Source organism: Patagioenas fasciata, chromosome Z (genome assembly GCF_037038585.1).
Source record: "Patagioenas fasciata isolate bPatFas1 chromosome Z, bPatFas1.hap1, whole genome shotgun sequence".
Taxonomy (NCBI): Eukaryota; Metazoa; Chordata; class Aves; order Columbiformes; family Columbidae; genus Patagioenas; species Patagioenas fasciata.
In genome coordinates, this window is record NC_092560.1 from 4569022 (window position 1) to 4587944 (window position 18923).

At 41.0% G+C, this 18923-nt stretch overlaps 1 long non-coding RNA gene across 1 annotated transcript in view; it reads right to left on the reverse strand.

Annotated features, from left to right (window-relative positions):
- Positions 1-3439: 3439 nt before the first annotated feature.
- LOC139826456 (uncharacterized) overlaps positions 3440-18923 on the reverse strand; it is a 97419-nt gene continuing 81935 nt past the window's right edge. Inside the window, exons 3-5 of the long non-coding RNA XR_011736532.1 lie at positions 10337-14665; positions 9436-9558; positions 3440-7012 (exon numbers count right to left, since the gene is read on the reverse strand). This is a non-coding gene — a long non-coding RNA (uncharacterized lncRNA). The remainder of the gene's footprint in view (positions 7013-9435; positions 9559-10336; positions 14666-18923) is intronic.

Below are 18923 nucleotides of genomic sequence, written 5' to 3' on the forward strand. Positions count from 1 at the left end.
ACACAGATTTTTTCTTCCTCTTGTTGAAGGTCTCAGGTACCGGCCAGCCCGGCAGTGGTGATGGCACCGGCACAGGGGAGGGAAGCGGAGAAGCAGAGAGCTCTGCACATAAAATCAGTTTTATTATAAACTCTATATTATGTTACTTATAAGTCTTGCTACACTGATTTTGCTTGTAGAAATCCTATGCCATTCTAATAATAAATTCTGTGCTGTACTACTAATAGCAATCTGTTAAGAAAATAAAGTTTTAACTACAACAACAGTTCAGTGCCACCATTATTCTGCCGAAGATCTGTAAAGAACCCTTCTGTCCCCACAGTGTTTGGATGCACTGGTGACCTCAGGCATCTTCTCTGCGGATCGCCCAGAGAGAAGACAAGTCTGGTGGGAATTCACAAACAAGCTGTGATGAGGGTACTTCAGGCTGTGTCACAGGAAGAAAAAATCAACACCAACAACCCAGAATATGGAATCCCTGGGATTTAAGTATTTATAGCTTGTACCTGTATAACAAGTACCTTGTATAACTTGTATTTGAGCTGAAGACATCACTGGCCACTTTTACCTTCACAGGCTGATGCTGCTGTATGGAGTGCACTCAGAAGTACTCCTGGAGCTTAGAAATACCTTGTTCTCTTACTTATGGTATGTGCTATGCAGCTTAGCAAGCTGGGGCAGTGCAGAGAGCTGTCTAGAATACTTTTGTTTGGAGCATTTGGTACCAGCAGTATTGTAGGGAGCGCTGATGGGTCAAGGGCAACCATGTGAAGCAGCTTTTCCCTCCCCCTTGCACACTCTGCCCTGCTGAATCTCGGTCAAGGAAGAGCAAGATGCCCATTGATGCACCAGGCACTGTCCTTCCCCACTGATGACACCATAAATTTTCAGACCACAACAACCTCCAGAAAAAAAAGGGTAGTCATAAAGTACATCTTATTTTGTTTTAGCGGTGATTTTAAATGCTTTCTGTATAAAAGTGAGTCCATATTTCCATTAGAAAGCAAATTTTTGAGAGGTTTGCATCTGCAAAATATTTGCTTTGAAATGAACCTATCTTTTTATATACTTCAGGTATGTAATGCAATACGTGTTATAAACATGTTACTGTGATGCTTTATTTTTGGGACACCGGATTTTGATTTTGTTGATGAAAAGGCTAGAGGTTACAACTTTAGGAATTTTGAAGGTCTCATATATCAACCTTATTTTCATTAAATATGAATGGAAAAGCCTGTCATTTTGAAAGTAGATCCACTCCCAATACTAATATCTACAAATCCCTGTCTTTTCTCTTTCCTTCCAAAAGCTCCATAATTCATTTAAATATAAAGTCATACCCTGTAACCAGAATTTTTTATTGCAGTTAATGCTACACTGTGTATGACTTAATCTATTATGGGATTAAAAAGCATGATCACTAAGATGCAGGTAATCTTTTCTACTTCTTCTATGCATAAAATCAAGTTAGTCTTAAAAATGTGATTTTGAGGTTCTTTTCTTTAAAGACAGCAGTGACAGAAAAGGGACATACATTCATTTATTTATGCTTTCTTACATGTATTTTTAATGCAAAATCCTGCTGTCTCGGAAAGGAAAGTGCAGGTGATGATGTGCTCTTTTGCTCATGTTGCTTTAAATATGTTGATTTTTGTTTGTTTGTTTGTTTGCTGGCCTATGATTTGGTGTTCAGGATTTAAAAGAAGTGCTAGTCGGCATTCAAACTGGTGGTACCAACCTTCGTGTGCTTTCCTCCCCTGGGGACAATTAGCGACAGCAGCTGGGCTGGGACACCTCAGGCGGCCTCACTGAAGGAAACTGGTCCTCCCATTGCCTCTGTCACTTAAAGCCGACACAGGCAGCGTATCCACATACCAGCAGTTTTCATTAACCTCCAGAGAAAATAACCTCCAGGACAGAGCAAGAAACTGACCTGCTGCCATCACCTGTTTGTCCCTCCTGTATGGGCAGGACGTGATTCCCCTGGGGATTAGCCAAAGAGTACGTGCTCTGAACTGATCAATTCAGTCAATTTGCCGCGCAAAGTAAATTGATCCTCTGAAACAAAGGGGTCTACCGGTGGGGAGGTACCTGAGAAAGCAGCGTGCCTGTGTAAACAGTGCTGTCCTTGCCCCAATGTGAAGTGGCCCCTCGCCATATGGTGCCACTATGATCTCATTAACTGACGGATTAACTCATCCCAGCATTGGGGATCCCCAGCTTCCAGCTGTGAGGATGATTGATGCTTCAGTCTTGGAAGTTATTTCCTCCATTTAACAGAGTCAAGAAGACAGAAAATTGCCCCCCTTTGTAAATGCTAATCTCACTGCTCCTTCCAACACTCAACGTAGCAATTTATTCCAGGCAAAGTCTTAAAATTGGTATAGTACACATCAAATGCATACTAATTAGTGATTTCTTTGGAAGGCTCTATCACTTACGAAGGCTTTCCTTTTCCATATGGTCATCATGCCCCACTTCACCCTTTAATCACAAACCAGTACTTTCTACTAATTCTGAGAAGGTACATTGTACCCTGCATCTGTATTAAATACTACACCTTTTGAGGCCTAAATTAGGGTCAGATAGAAAGCAGACAAACAGGCATAAAGTCTTAGGGGCACCATCCTCATTTTAGGCACTTCATTTATATTCCCATTGGCTATGCTGCTTAAGAGAACGCTCTATGAAAAGGACATTTCTTTAGAAACGGCAAAACCTTCACGTCCACTCGGCATTGTATCATCACTGCTAATGAGATCGTGGTTTTCCCACTGATGCTGAATAGAGTCTCACTATCAGCAACTTATTTCTTGGTACCTTCTACCAGGAAGATGTCAATAAATCTTAAAATGGGCAACCTGCGGTGGATCAGAGCGTTCAGTCTGTCCAGTTTGGTTTGTGTTGACTCAGACCATGAGTATTTTCTTTTTACCCTCTTTGATTCTGTACTGATTGTATAAAGGGTTTTCAGTTCTTAAGGACCTAGCACTGTGTTACTGTGTGAGTGGCTACCATCACTTGCACCAGAATTGCAGCAAGAAGACATATAAGAAGCTAGGAAGACATATAAGAAGCTCCGAACTAAGTCAGAGCCACACAACAAATGTACATCTTTTTTCTTGTTCAAAACATTTAAATATGCTCCTTGTTTTGCTTTCCCTACACCAGGCAACTGCAATGTAGTCTCGATGAGTAATTTTTCATGCCTATCATGGCATAAATATAACTGGAGATGGGTAACAAATGGCCAAGTTTTAAAACAGGTTTCACTACTATGGTATTTATTTTCACATGATCCTTGTAGGCAACTTAGAGTTCGTTTATTTCATTATCTTTTGCAAGACGTACAGCATCTAAAACCCCATTCAAAGTGAATGTATTGTTATGAAACAAGAGAAACAGTGTCATGCAGATTACAAAAAATAAGTTCTCCAGATGCTTGCTGAAATTTATGTTTTAAAGTTGTCTCTGTCATTGCTTAAAAGATGAATATGCTTTTTTTGTTGAATTTAAAGAAGATTATTTTCTCGGAGCATAGGTAAGGACGATAATTTGTTTGAAGGAAAAAGAAACTTGTGTTCTCTTAGTCACTCCCGTGCAATGGAAGCAGAACTTGTCTGAAATTGGAAGAAAATACTCACTTGAAGGTTTAATATTTTTCCTCTCTTTATTGAAGTTTAATTTCAATCAAGATTTTTCCACCGGCTCCAAGTGAAAAAATTAAACAACCTTATCTTCTAAAATAAACATTAAAGGAACCACTATCTCATTTTATTCCATATTGCAGCATTTTAACTGATTACATCAAACATTAAAACTGAGGTTAAAACAGATGTTAGAACATACGAGTGCTGGCTGCCAGTGAGTTCCACATTTGGTTTTGCTATCAACAGATATCCGCTGACAGACGTAGTAGCCAAATTTGTGGTTGCTTCAACAACCTTAACTCATTGGCACCTTAGAATTTCTGCCATGTAAGACCAAGGACCAGCACAGGACATCCAGGGGACGACTTTTAACTTGGGGTAACCCTTACCTTGGGCTGCACCAGCAGCACCATCGGAGAAGGTTTGCACTGAACTCCAGCATCCACAGCAAGATTGTTGCTGGCAAACAATTTACTCTAACCCAGATATTTGTCCACTACGTGGAAGAATCAACATGTCTTTAATTTCAACAGCCCTTACAAAATGTCTCATTAACAGTAAGATTTATCTGTGTAGCTATGGGTAAGGTGTAATAGTTGCACCAAATGTGTGGGACCTGTGGACAGGGTGAGACCCTGGCCAGATGTAGAGATGTCCCATCCCAATGTCAGTCTTCATTCAGTCTTTGGTCCCAATGTCTGAAACAACACTTCATCTGCTCTGTAGCATCTACACACGATGGACCAGGTCATGCAGACATCTCCTGGGCAATGGAGTTTTTCACTGGACAGTTTAGAAGGAAACTGGAAAATTATGTATCTTGTTGACACATCCCTTGCCAGTATTTTCAGAATAAAGTGTTTTGATTTCAACCAACATAGTCTTGGAAATAGTTGTGAAAGGTAATGAAATTATTTCTCCTTCCTCTGACCTGTTTATTTTTTAATCAAACCCAATAATCTACTAAGCCTATATTGCACTGAACTTCCATTTGCAGCACTCAAGTCCTTACAAATGTGATACCTGGAACAATTTTTCAAAGCTCTGAAATTTCGGATTGTTTTTAAAAGATAAACAAAGCCAACAACAGACAAACAAACAAACAAACAAAAGGTTGGAAAACAAAGAAAAATATGCAATTTACCTGGACTAGAGACTGAAGAAAAAAAAATCCTTCGGTCAAGAAGCAGGTACTTATTAAGAAGAGCTCCTTTTATGTGTGTATATTATATGTATGCACACATATGTACACATATATGTGTATATATATGTCTATGTATATATCTGTGTATATATATATAAATGTTATGACTTCACACCTTGAGTTTGGAGGGGAGAGCATTTTTTTGAGTACTGAAGACAGGCAATACTGAATTTTGTTTGAAGTTCAATCATGTTTCAAGGGATTAAAGTATTTTTCACTTGTTAAAAAAATATTTGTATCTCTTGCCTGGCAGTTCATAGGATATGTCATGTCTGTGCCTGTTGTGTTTTCAGATGGACCAACATTTTCAGTTTCAAAACTCATGATTTAAATTGGGAACTGATGGACTCCTACAGTCCTGCAAGTGTAGACGCTACTGTGAAGAAATATAGTTAAATTGTCTCTGTCGGGGAGAGATTTGGCCGCTCACTCAGTGTTCATATTATGTGCAAGCGCTTCTTTCATTACCAATTTGCTTCATCGTCCTTAGGTGCTTCATTTTCAGCTGGAGCGTCATATTGATCAAACTACACCTCTTATTCTCTTCGATTAGGAACGCACCATCGCTCTGTTCTCAACTAAAATATCAGATCTTCTGTCAACTGAGTTAAACATCATGGTAATAATTGCATTTTTCCTTCTAACTTGAGAGCAAAGCTCCAGAAGAGGCGACATACATCTTGGATGCTGAGACTCAGACATGGGGGTCAATTGAACGTACAGATGTTGTGTTGCTGATTTTATAGCACAAAAGCTGCTTTTACAATAAATGCTCCTTTACATAGCGGTACTTAACTCCTGCCCCAAGTTCATGAATATTGAGTGCTTTGTTAAGGTGTGTTGGGTTTTTCCCCTCATACACCATCATTCATTTTTGTACAGAAAAAGAGCATGGAGCCAAGGCTCAGATCTGCAGACACATCAGGAAAACTGAATGTCATGGTTGAACCCCAGCTGGCAAACGAGCCCCACACAGCCACTCTCTCAGTAGGATGGGAGAGAATCAGAAGAGTGAAAGTGAGTGGCTGAGATAAAAGCAGTTTAATAGATAAAGCAAAAGCCGTGCACATAAGCAAGGCAAAACAAGGAATTTATTCACCACTTCCCATGGGCAGGCAGATGTTCAACCATCTCCAGGAAATTAGGGCTCCTTCATGAATGTGTGGGTTTTTTCCAATTGTAGTGCAAAAATCCTAGACCTGGAGTAGCTACCTCCCATGTGTGGAAAGGCTCTCCGAGTCAGTATAACCTCCCAGACTCTGTATGGGTCTGTCCTGGGAAGATGTGTGATGCTCCTGGCTGAATATTGCTGATGAGTCCATCATTTTTCTTCTGGAGCTGCAGGAGATGTGATTGTTGAATCACTGCCCCCCAGAAGGGCTGTGAACAAATGTAAAGCTGGATCCTTCTTCTCATGTAATAATTTCTCATCTTTTTCTAATACAGCAATTGCCAGAGGTGACCGAAGCATCGCATGAACCCTCCCTCTGAGGATGTTACAAGTATGGGAGACAATCCTCAAGTGGCCACTGAAAGTGAGTGTTGTTTTAAATCACCGAAGCATGGAGCAGAAGAAAACACAGTCATCACAGAGGAACTGGCCACCTTTTCTATGGTAAAATTCCTGACTGGTAGAATGTGAAACTTTTCACTTGAATTACCGACAGCATTTCAAGGGCAACCGTCCAAAGAAATAAAGCATTTTTAATTAGGGTAGCAGGATGGAGGAGGGAACTCTTCTCACCATGCTAATTGAAAAAGCAGACTTACTGATCTTGTACATTGGGTTGATCGAGAGTTTTCTATTATGTTTCAGTTTATTTAAACATAGCACATCTGTGCCTCCAGTGCATTGCACACAGATGGCATGGCTTTTCTTTTTTTAAATTCCTTGACAACAGCAGTGCTTATTTGTCAGTCTGGATAATCTCAGATAACATGAAGAAACTGCTTACATTATGCTTAATGACAGTTTAATTCATTGCGTCCATTCATCTTTTCCCTTCATCTGACTTCCGTTAGAGTTCTAAAACTCCTTTCGTTTACAGGAACGCCCTGGGCATGGAAAAGCTTCCTCAGACAAGCAGCACATCATCTTTCGTTCCCTGGGATGTGCAGCTCCCTGTGAAAGCTCCTACGACACACCAGGGGCTGCTACCTGAAAAACAAGAGAAAGAAGCAGGTGGAAAGGGGTAAACGACAAAAGCCTGTGTATCTATTATGTGCTACTCTTCAAAGTGGGTCCTTGGTGAATGTGGTCACTGCATGGTGAAAGGGCAGAAAATTAATGGCAATCACCTCATTAGGCTAGACACTGGATATCATTTTCCACAGGGCATTGTGGTAGGAGTCAAGTCCTTGTGTCTGCTTTCTTACTTGGAAGAGAAGGACCAGCCTGGGTGGGAAAGGGAGCTAGGCTCTGGAAACTGTACTTGGAGTCCTACCAAAAGCTGTAGGAGCTTGTATTTCTTCCAACCGAACATCAGTGCAAGGATGGGATGATACACATTCCACCCTATAACCACAGCCCAGACCTTTCCACACAACCAGGTTGCAGGAGCAGGCTGTAAGTCACTATTACCCACTCTGTGCACACGAACAACTTTACACCTGGAGATTAACAATGCCTGGACCGTTTTGACCATGTTTCTTTCCACAGTGGTGAGGATGGGTTTGCACTGTTACAGTGATGTCGCTTTCTTACATTTTTCCCTCTTTCCCTTGGGTTCGATTCAGTTGCTGCCACCACCAATGTTTAGTACAGTGCCATGGTTTTTCAGCATATTTTCCTGGGTGTCAGTGGGCACAACAGAAAGAGAAGTTAGAACCTGAGCATGCAGACTCCTGTGTCCTGCTGCTTGCACTTCGGCAGTCAAGCAGTGTTTCAGGACTGATGTACAAATTATTAGATTACAAGGGCATTCGGAATGGTCTGGTATGCCATTTCTGGATAAATATGTCATGGAAAGAGACGGAAAATTTAATTCGGGTTTGTGTTTTCTTTCTTTTTGACTCCAGCCTAAAATGCTTTGTAGTCCATTCCACCTCACAAAACAGGTGGACATTACCAGCCTCCTGTGACTCACCCCTTCTCTCTGTACCAACAAATATCCACCCTCTGATTAGGTATTTCACTCACTGCCTGTGCCACCAGAAGTAGTGGTATTGGTGATAACTGGGGACCTTGAGGCAAAAGGTTTGTGGAAGTGAATTTCAGTGAAATCCATCAACAGAATTTTGAATGTAAACTGCATTTTACACACTGGAACTGCAAAACATTTGTAAATTACTCCTGAAGTGGTGGAAAAACCACTTTGGTGGAGGAAAGTACGGTTATTTTGGATAGTCAAGACTTAGAGGTCCTGCCCAAAGTACTGGGGTGATGTGGTCTCCAGTACCATGATGTCTCAGTGTCTGAGCAGTTCTTTCAGCTTGAAGACAAGACAGAGTCAATTTTCAAAAGTGATGGTGGAAATGTGGACAAGATTTCCCTTCCTCTTTAAGATCTAAGTTTATGAGAAGAAAAAATAACTTCAATTTCTATCTGAAAGTTCAGAAATAGCCTTGTTCTGACTTGGGACCCAGAAAGTGTCTCTCTGATGAAGAGGAGATTGCTGCCTCCCCAGCACAGGGATGTGTGGGGGAAGCAGGAGGGTGGGAGAATGGTTTTGTAGCTTTTAGCTTGTGTCCTTGTGGATTTCCAAGAGTGAATCCAGGTTAAAGAGAGTATTAATTCTAAGGAAAAGTAATAGGAAAGTAAATAAAAAAGTGAGCATAGAGTTTCCTCTGAATCCTGTTATCTTTATCCTTGGGGATTTTGATTCTATTACAAATATTAGCAAAGATCAAGGACATTTTATTTTAAGGGTAAGCCTAATTGGAAAGAAGATAATTCTACAAAAGTGGAAGTCAGCTAAAGAAACTAAAATTGATGTGAGCTCTATAGTGGAGGTGTTGGATCCTTTAGGATGCTTCCCACACATGAGTCAAAACTCAGTTTTCAAGGGTCCTCTTGTGTCTTCTGAACTCCAACCTGCTCTTTCTTCTTGTCATCCTAAATCCTCCCAGCCCTTCCTGTGCACTTTCTGCCTTCGATGTTCTTGCAGATCTTTGTCTCCCCTTCCCAGCATGTTCTATTGGATGCACAAAATGCTCTCTGACACCTAGGAAATCAGAGGGGCGTTTTCCCCATGTGTGATTTTATCTGCCCTCTCTCTGAAGTCCTCTTTGTCTATTTCCACTGTTTCTGCCAGCAGGGAAACACGTTGACTCAGATGGCAAATACTGGCTTTTTAATGAACAGTGGTTGTGCATGGTGAAAAATCCCTCACCTCTGAGTCACAGACTGGCATCCAAAGAGATTTCCTTATGAAAAGCCTCATCAATAAAAGAAAAAATGAGGAGGGTTGACTCATTTCTCAGAATTATAACTTCACTCCTGTTCCTCCTCATCAGTTTTTGAATTGATGCATCTCAAGTTGGCAAAGCAACAAAAAAGACAACCTGACCATGCAGATGAAGAAGATAATTGAGAAGAGAGGAACACGAGGAGATGAGATTTGCTTCAAATTTTGTTCTTACCTTCTTCTCTAAAGAGATAAAGCTCATGTTCTCACAAGGTCTGAACAGGCACTGCTACCCACATATGTGCGTGTCTTCTCTTGTAACATCCTTTGGGCCAGTTTCAGTAAAGCCATTATATTCCTGCAATTTTTATGAGAAAACAAGGTATCACTATCTGCTTGCCTTGCTGTGACTCTGTTCCCTGTTACCTCTGCTGAATGCCCCTGGCCACTTTGTCTGACTGTGCACAGTTGCTTTTATGTTCATGATAAACAGCTGGGCAGATGAGTGAAGTCTTGCCAGCATCTCTGCCGAAGCACAGTCTGCACACAGCATGGATACCAGCTCTGCCTCTGAGTGCAGAGACAACATAGCTCCACGCGCTGGAGCTAAAATCAATAGCATAAAGGCAATTCTATGATGCTCCCCTCAATAAAAAGCTCCATAAAACCATCTAGAGATTATTTTGGATATACAGAGATTTTACCATTGTGATAACAGTTGTTGTAATTGTGCTAACAGGAAACTACAAGACATCACAGGACTGTGTCTGATGTGTAAATTGGAAAATAAAGATATCATAACTAACCAGTTGGAAAAGTAGCTTATTACAGAAATACACAAAATGTAAAGGTACAGCATAAGTAGAATCAAGGATCTGCATCATATTTCAACACATATTGCCTGTGTAAGTGCACACTTCTTGGTTTACCAGAAAAACGAATCAACATGTGAAACAAAGACATTTTAAAAGAAAAAAAACATGCAGTAAGTTAAAAAACCGAAATATTTAGCTTGATCAGCATGTTTGAAAGGAAGAGTAAAAGTTTCAAATTCATCTCTATAATAAGAAATGACTAAGAGTAGTAAAGCACTAATATCTTATTCAGAGGCCACAATCACAACAATTTTATCAAACCTGGAGCAATCCTGTGGCTTGTGAACATTTGAGAGCTTTTCATTTGTAAGTCCTCTCCTCCACGTTGCAGAAAAAAAGCAAGAAGACATAATTGGTAAACAGAAATAATAATTTCTAAAAACAAAGCACCTTCATGCTAAGCCAGCATGTTGATATTGGTGGCTTATCGATTTCTGACAAAGTTAATGCTATAGAAGTCTCTTTTTTAACTAATGAAGAATTCATTAGTCTTTTGAAATGGTTATGATATGGAATAAATAAAGGGGGACGCAGCTCTGAAATTTCACTTCATTTATTTCGGCTCAAGAAAATATTTCCAAGGCATAAACACATACTTATAGCTGTGCGTGTGTCAGACCACACACGATAAGCAGATTTCTTAAGAATGTGATTAATTTCATTACTGAAATCAAGATCAATGGCACTCTTTATACCCTTGACATTTGTGCATGTTCAGGTATCTTATCATAAAATGGAACTGAAGAGATGCCTTAAACACACAAATCCATTACCCATTGAATTCTACCACCTGCACAACTCATCAGGACCCTGGTCCTTCTCCACCTCTGGGATGCTCAGAGTCAGACCCAGCCCCTGGTCCCCTCCACCCACCACAGAAGGATGTTACTGATTTTGCTGCATATCCCTGCAGGAGTTAGAGAAAGATCAAAGGACAGAAATAAAGAAGGAAGAGGAGGAGACACCTTAGGCAGAAAGGGAAGGTAGAAATAGTTGCTGCTTTGGATGAGTAAACATCTCCGGGAACCAGAATGTCATTGGGATGACTCTACCAACCCACTGGGTTAAACTAGATGGAACAAGGACCAATTTTTCGAAAAATAAACACCACAGAAAGTACTCAGCCCTTGCCAAAAATAGAATATTTAGATTTCCTGTAGGAATTTGTGAAAGATCTAACAACTCTGCTAAATTCCTTGAGCGCACCCCAGGGTTTGATGTATTGCAGGCAGCTCTAAAACATGTAATGCCACTATTGTAAGCACATGCACTGGGGAGAGAAATATTAGGAGTGAGTGTGTCCCCAGGGAAGGTCATCCTGCTAGCTAGCAGGGGAGGCCACAAAACCGTGTGATTTTCCTCTTACAGGTGCCTCATAAAGAAAAAATAATAATTACAGACAGCATTTCAGCATTTTCTATTTTAAAAGTATCCGCTCTACAATTTTTCAAGTAACACATCTAAAGGCAGGGAATGGGCTTCCAGTTCAAAGGGAGAACTAGGGCTCCATCAATCAGTTAAAATTTTGGTTCCAGAAAATAAGTACACCACAAAATAAGGTACAATCTTGCAGGGGGCGCTGACTGCCTGGACGTGAGCCAGCCCTGTGGAGAACTTTTCCGAAGGAAACTCCAAAGACAAGGTGAGAATCAGAAAAATTACTTGGGCTGGGTCATATGGATAACTTTTATGCAAAATACCACAGGACACTTTAAATGTCTGTAAGGGTGAAGGATCTTAATTTTACTTTTCAAATGAATGCACTTGGCACGCCCTTTTTCTGTTCCTGATGCAACCAAGCTCATAGCATCTGACAGGACCACGACTGGCAGTTCTATGTCTGTATGAGGAATCATATGTTAAAACCAAAATTTTTCATGACAGCTTAGACTATGATTCAAACTTAAGTGCAAATAATTAATGGATAATAATTAATTAATCTTCCAAAGGTTATGTTTTTCAGCTGTATCTCAGGAGACCCAAGCCAAAAAGCAAACTGCAATGGTAGTTTAATAAGAAGTTTATCCTATTGATATAGGACATGAAAGCAGAAGAAGCATAAGTTATCATAAAAGCAGAAAAGTAAGGATTGTGGCTAGCAGGGTTTAAAGAAAGATCAAGAATTTGACATGATATTGTCAAATATAACTGAGGTAAGAGATTAATTATGGTCTTTGGAGCGAGTCATTCTTGTTTACGTTGCTCTGGCAACATGTGTTCAATCAGCATTTTTCATCAGGATTGCTTTCATAACAAGGGAGGTGCTAAAAAGGAGACATCTGTACTGTGCTCACACGAACGTGCCTCAGGTGTGTTCTGCACAGTCTGGACCACTACACACAGAACAAACCTTTATGTATCTATGAAAAAATATTGACCTGGACATGTGCTGGGCACCGTAGCTGACCACGGCTATAAGACAGAAAGAAATACATGAGCTGGAAACGATCAAAACTAAGACAAGTTTTTAGGATGGTATCTTCTGGAACTAAAGACCCAGGTGTTGTGGGTACTGTAGCATTGTACCTACCCTGTAAGACTGCACCATGATGAAATCCTTTGGGGAAATTTGAATAAAGGACCAAATTACTCTTAAGTTAAATGATACACTTTCTAACCCACTTCTTATTTTAGAAACATTTAAAAATATTAAATTACCTAAATGGCTAGGGAGGGCTATGCTTAGTCATTTACTAATTGCTGGAAGAGTCATTCCAAAAATGGAAACCCCAAATGAGCCCAATTCTGACCCACTCAGTAACAGACTGTGACTACTCTGAAAAAGTTAGTTTTCAAATATGTGAAGGCTGATTGCATTTGACACTGTTCCCAGTTTGAATACATAAGGTGACCCCCAAGCCTTCCTCAAACTAATGTAAAATATTTCTCATAAATTTAGTGAGACAAGGAAGCCACAGACCTGAGCCTTCTCTGTTGCTACTTCTTCCTGTTTGTTCAAAAGAAACTCCATTAGAGCATTGCAAAACATAAATCAGTTGTGGTGGGAAGATGTTTTTTTTGAATTTGCGTAGGATGTAAAGCAGTGATGGGATTAACAACACATTCAGTCCAGTGAACCTTCTGCTATTAATAATTTTTAAGCAGTTCACATGCTTAACTTCAGGTATATGTATCTGTTTTTTCTTAATTTGTATGAGATATGCTTCAAGTCTTTGAATCATTTATAATGAAAGTATTGTAGCATAGGTTGTGACTCCACTAGTAAGGCATAAAGTGTATAGCTAATTAGCCGTTTACTACATATGCAGTTTTTTACTGTATAGCACTAATTTTAAAACTTTCTCTGTAAATTATGTGTAGTGCATTTATTCAATGTCTGACTTCTTAAAGCAAAACACCAAAAAAGAGCACATCATTGCAAAGAGCCTGAGAAGTTCCATAGGAATTTTGTGTTTTGTTTTGTTTTGTTTTAAACTAAATTAGGACAGTTCCTGTAAAGTGCCTTTGAACATATAAGCAGTGCTGAAATGGCAGAGCTGGGCCTGGGAAGGGGAAGAGGAAGAGGGAACGTCTAATGTGCCTGGGAGGGCTCTGATAGACTTGTAGCAGTGAATTAAAATCAGGATGCTAAAGCTGTTACTGCCTTCAGCTGTTTGACCCATCTTTCAAACAGATGGATGGCCAACTCGAAATGAACTGATCTACTCACAAATCAGTTCTTGGCTTGCTGGTTTTCACTCTGGCGCACTAATCTGAACTAATTCAGATTTTGTGTTTTCCTTAATAAACCATGTTGAAACCAGTGTCAGTTCAGGAGCTGATTCATGAGTGGACTGAGTGTTTTTGCCTCAGGGTTAAAAATGTCATGGGAGAGAGAGGGCAAATACCTGAGGGAGGTAACTAATCCACTCTCCAATTTTCATTGACTTCATCAACTCCTACAGCCACATTTATAAGCAGCCTGTCTGCCTGTGGATCTCAATCTGAATTTTATTATGACTCTTATATCATGGTTTCCACAGTACTGCCCTGCAATAGAAACCCAAAAGATGCCATTCAGTGAAGTGCTTTGATGAATACTCAAAGTTAATGGCCTTTAACATAGTTTTTAATAATTTGCTCTATTTCACCTATTTATCTAAGATTGATCTAATTCATTGAATCACCACAACGTTTAACAGCTGTGGCAGATGTAGAGACAGCCCCCTAGCTGATGCAGAACCTGAAAGGATTTTTAGGAAGCTTTTACTATGTCATGCTGTAAAACACACCTTGGTATTAAAAAACAAAAAGATAGAGAGAATTGAGCCTCACTTGCATAGATGCCTTTGGTTCCTCTTCTCCCACTTTCACACTGACACCGGGTCAAAGCAATCGACCCATATGTAGCTGCTACCAGCATAAAATGGAAACAGTGAGCCATATCTCACCCAATTTGGGTTTCTCCATCACTGCCATACAACAAAAATAAGCAACTCTCTTCTGCTTCACTTGCCTGAGTGTCATTCCTTCTTTATCCCCATCTTCTCCTGGATTCATGTTCATTTTGTCTTCTTTTACAGAACTGCAGGGGTTGTCCTGCTTTGCTCTTCGTGCCTTGAGATACCTAAAGGTTGCTTCATGTCTGACCTGGGAAGAAGCAATAGATGAGAAATCTGAAGCAGTCACAAAACCCTTCAGGTATTTTTATGGAAACAGGTGCATTTTATTTTTCCTCAAAACCAGGAAAATATGCAGCACCACTTCTCTGTCTGGCTGAATTAAGAAGTGTCCTGGTCCACCATTATTTTTAAATGGTATTTTAAAAAGAGCAGGGACAAACTTTGTGTTGGGATCCTTCACTGCTATTGGGTTGCATGTGTTCTTCTGCAACAATTTCTAGCTCCACATTATGAAATAATAGATACCTAAGGTGAAAAGCTGTTTTCCCCACAAGCTTGTGACACCACTTAGCACTAAAGAAATAAGCTTTGGAAGGGATGATCGGATTAATGTCAGGAATGGGGGGAAAACAACTAAAACCAAAACAACAACAAAACCCAACAAACAAACAAACCAAAAAACCCACCACAACAACAAAACCCCCAACCCTTCAAAATCCAAAGCAGATTCTGATGAATTAGGAGGGAGGCAGTTTTCAAGGCTTCAGCTAAAATTTGTGGGAAATCCAGTGAAATCCACATTTGAGTTTCAGCTGGTACAACATCAGAGCTGAGAACTCCTGTCAGGACCAGCTGATGGAACATGTAGACCTTGGTGAGGAGTCATTGACATTACAGTTAAAACTGGTACTGCATGCCCTAAAAAGAGATGTCAAAGAAATCTGGAAGATGCTGAAGTGCACAGACTCTGAATCAGAACCTTCAAATCCTTAGTCTGCTGACTTCTAATATTTGCTTTATATTGTATCTGTGTTTCTTAAACTTAGCATTTATAAGGCACATAACACTATTGAGTGAAGAACTCTGTTGATACGAGTGAGGTTACAGCTGGTATTTACCTCCATCACTTGAGCAGACCAACAGTGTTCAGACCCCTGGAAATTTGCCACTACCAGGGTAGATCCCATCCCTCTTCCCTGTCTATTGTCTTACAGCCAGCACTTGGTGTGTAAGCGGCGAAGAGCTGAAAGGTATCTATTAAAGTATTGACAGCCATTATAAACATCAGACTACCTCTTTATCTTTTTTTTTTCTTTCTTTCTTTTTGTTCTGATTTTCAGCTGTTTCATGATAAAACTGCCAACGCTTTCCCTGTTTTCACAGAGTTGAAGTATTAGGTATATTTAATGAAGTAGCCTGAATAAACTGCAAAATAGCAATTAAAGTCCTGGAAAAGACAATGAAAAAGTATTTGCTTTGTCACTGCTTAATAAGAAGAAGGGGCTGGCTCTTTCAAATTTCATCATGAAATGTTCTGATGACTTGTTACCAGTTAACTGTGGATCTTTTGATCTCCTGATTTTAGTAGACAATGACCTTGTCATCATATCAAAACTCTTCCAATTACAGCAAATGGAGAAGCACAGCTCTCTAGGGATATCCTTAGGGCAAAGTGTGTATGCATACGCAAGGAAGACTGAGAAAAAGGGAGAGATCTATAGCATCTAGGCTATTTAGGGTTTTTCTATACTAGAAATACGATTGTGTCACAGGACCCACTTACAACACAGTCTCATTGTGAAGTGCAGCTGGTAACCTTAACCTTTAAGCCTTGCTGTGGAACATAGTTACGGACCCATCAACACTACAAAATAGGACCATATTGTATTTGGATCAGGGGATAACTATGTTGTAACTTCATCCCTTGTCACGGCTGTGATTTTACCACAGACAAGGCCTTCTAAAGCCCAGTATTGTGTTATATGTTTTGTTCACTACTAATAATTGCTGCTGCTGCTGCTGTTGTAGGGGAACCACCTGCTGTGTCCCACTCTTTTGTAAAGCAGCCTCTTTCGTGGCAATAGTAGTAATTCTGGGAAACCCTAATACAGACTATTAATGCCGTTTTATTTGCTACAGTAACTGACAATTTTTTGCATAGCAAATTTCTAACTTTTTACAGGAAGGTAAAGACGAAATCTGCAAAGGAGAGTGGTTGCTATAAGAAACTATATAATTCTGGGCTTTTCTAGGTACTCATAAAAGTCAAGGCTGTTGAAGAGCTTCCTTTCAGCTCTTGCTACTGACATCATAAACTTAATAGTGACATGTGAAGGTGTAAGCCATCCAGACTGCTACCTTAATAACATTGCCAGTCTTAGGTGACAAACCCAGAAAGAGACATGAAGTCTTTTCATGTTGCTTGTCAAATCTACTAGTCTGAGATTTCGGGAAGGAAGTGACTGGGGGGCTGTGTGTCTGTATTTTGGAGAGAAGCAGGTGGTGAACTCCCGTAAATTCCCACCTTCATTTCCAAAGCTTGGGAGGGAAGCAGGAAGATGCTTGAAGAGCTGCAGTGAGTCCACCTTCCCTCTGTGCTCCTACAAATGGAAGGCTCAGTGAAGACAACGGAGAGGAGGGCATGCCTTAGTACAAGCCCCACTCCATGAATAACACTTCCCATTTCTGCTGCTCTAACGATGCCCTGCAGGGCTCCTGTAAGGGAATGATCCATCCTAGGCCCTCTGGATACTCTCCAAGTGATGAGGAAGCCTGAGATGAGCAGGGGGATCTCTACAGCAATATACTGCAAGGTCACAATTGCAACAAGTCCCTTGTGCCTTCAGCCACTATAGACCACGTGCCCTATAGCCTATAAGGTGTTCAGAGGATGGTTTAAAGCTCTGGTGTGCAGCAGCCCCCTAGAAATCCTACCAGATCTTCAGGCAGAAGTGATAATTTCACTATTGTTAATCTTCCTGTTGAAGTATGTTCCCAAAGGGCAAGCTGCTAGCTACTCTATTCTGTTGTGCCCCGTACCTAGATATACCAAAGAGGTATGTATCCTGGAGCAAGTTCCCAGAGAGGTGGTGGATGAACCATCCCTGGAGACATCCCAGGCCAGGCTGGACGGGGCCCTGAGCAACCTGAGCTGGTGAAGATGTCCCTGCTCATGGCAGGGGTGGCACTGGATGAGCTTTGAAGGTCCCTTCCAACACAAACTATTCTGTGATTCTATGTGCACCATGTGCACTTCCAAGTTGTTACTGGCGGTCTTCAGTAAAAAAGAAAAGACTAAGGAGGTGTCAAGTACTGCAGGTTGTAGTTCAGCCTTGGAGATGCACAAAGATACAACAGTGGAAGGTGCCATAGGGAAAACTACAAACTATGAAATAACTGCAAATAGAACTATTGCAGTTACAAAGCTTATTGCGATACTCCATTCGTCTTCCCTTTCTTTATTCCCAGCAACGTCTGTTTTCTGTCCACGGGGTGTCCATGGCAAACTGTGTTGGAACCCTGCTGAGAGGGGCTGTTGCCTCTCCGGTCTCCCATTTGAGGTGTCTTCATCCCAATCTCTGCCTAGTGCAGTGCTAGTTGGGCTTTAAAGTCTTGAAACAGAATGAGTGTTATTTAGGCTTTAGCCAGGACTCAGATTCATAAATCTGACCTTCCGTAAGTTTAATATCTCGTGCAAGTGGATTGTCGTCACTGGTGAGTGAGAGACATCTCCAAACTGTGGTCCATCTCATCTCATAGAATCACAGACTCAGAACGGTCTGGGTTGAAGGGCCCTTCCCAGCTCCCCCAGTGCCCCCTGCCATGAGCAGGGACATCTTCACCAGCTCAGGTTGCTCAGACCCCCATCCAGCCTGGCCTGGGATGTCTCCAGGGATGGGGCATCCACCACCTCTCTGGCCAACCTGGGACAGTGTTTTATATGGAGCACATGAAGATTAACTTACTGTCATGGAAGAAAAGGTGTTAGGGGAGCAGGAGGGCAAGGGCAACATCGCACAATGTCAGTCCCATGTTCAGGTGGGAACGTAGCTACTGTTTTACTGCTCTGTCTTCCCAAGGGTGGCAGAGGCAGGGCTGGGAGGGAAGCAGAACTGATTTTAGAGTCACTGCCTTTAACTCCCTTCCCTGTTTTCATCTGTGGGAAGGTGATATAGAGCCTAGGGCTGGAAACACATCCTGCTCATCTCCCCCCTTCCGAATTTATGCACAAAGTCTGAGCTGTTGCTCACACCACGGCATTATCCTAGTAAAGCCCATCAGAGCCATGGTAGAGCCTGAGGGGATACACAGCTCTGCCTGTAGCTACAGCCACGCATTTTTCTGGGAATTACTGCTGTCAGACCCACTGCATCCTTCTGCTACCAACTGGCTTCTCAAAGCTCCTTCTGCTAGAGAGCTAGAAGGGAAGGGCTTCTTGCAGAAAATAGTTGCATTTGCTAATTCATCCCAGTTCTTATTACTGAGGATTACTGTCCCTTTTCCTT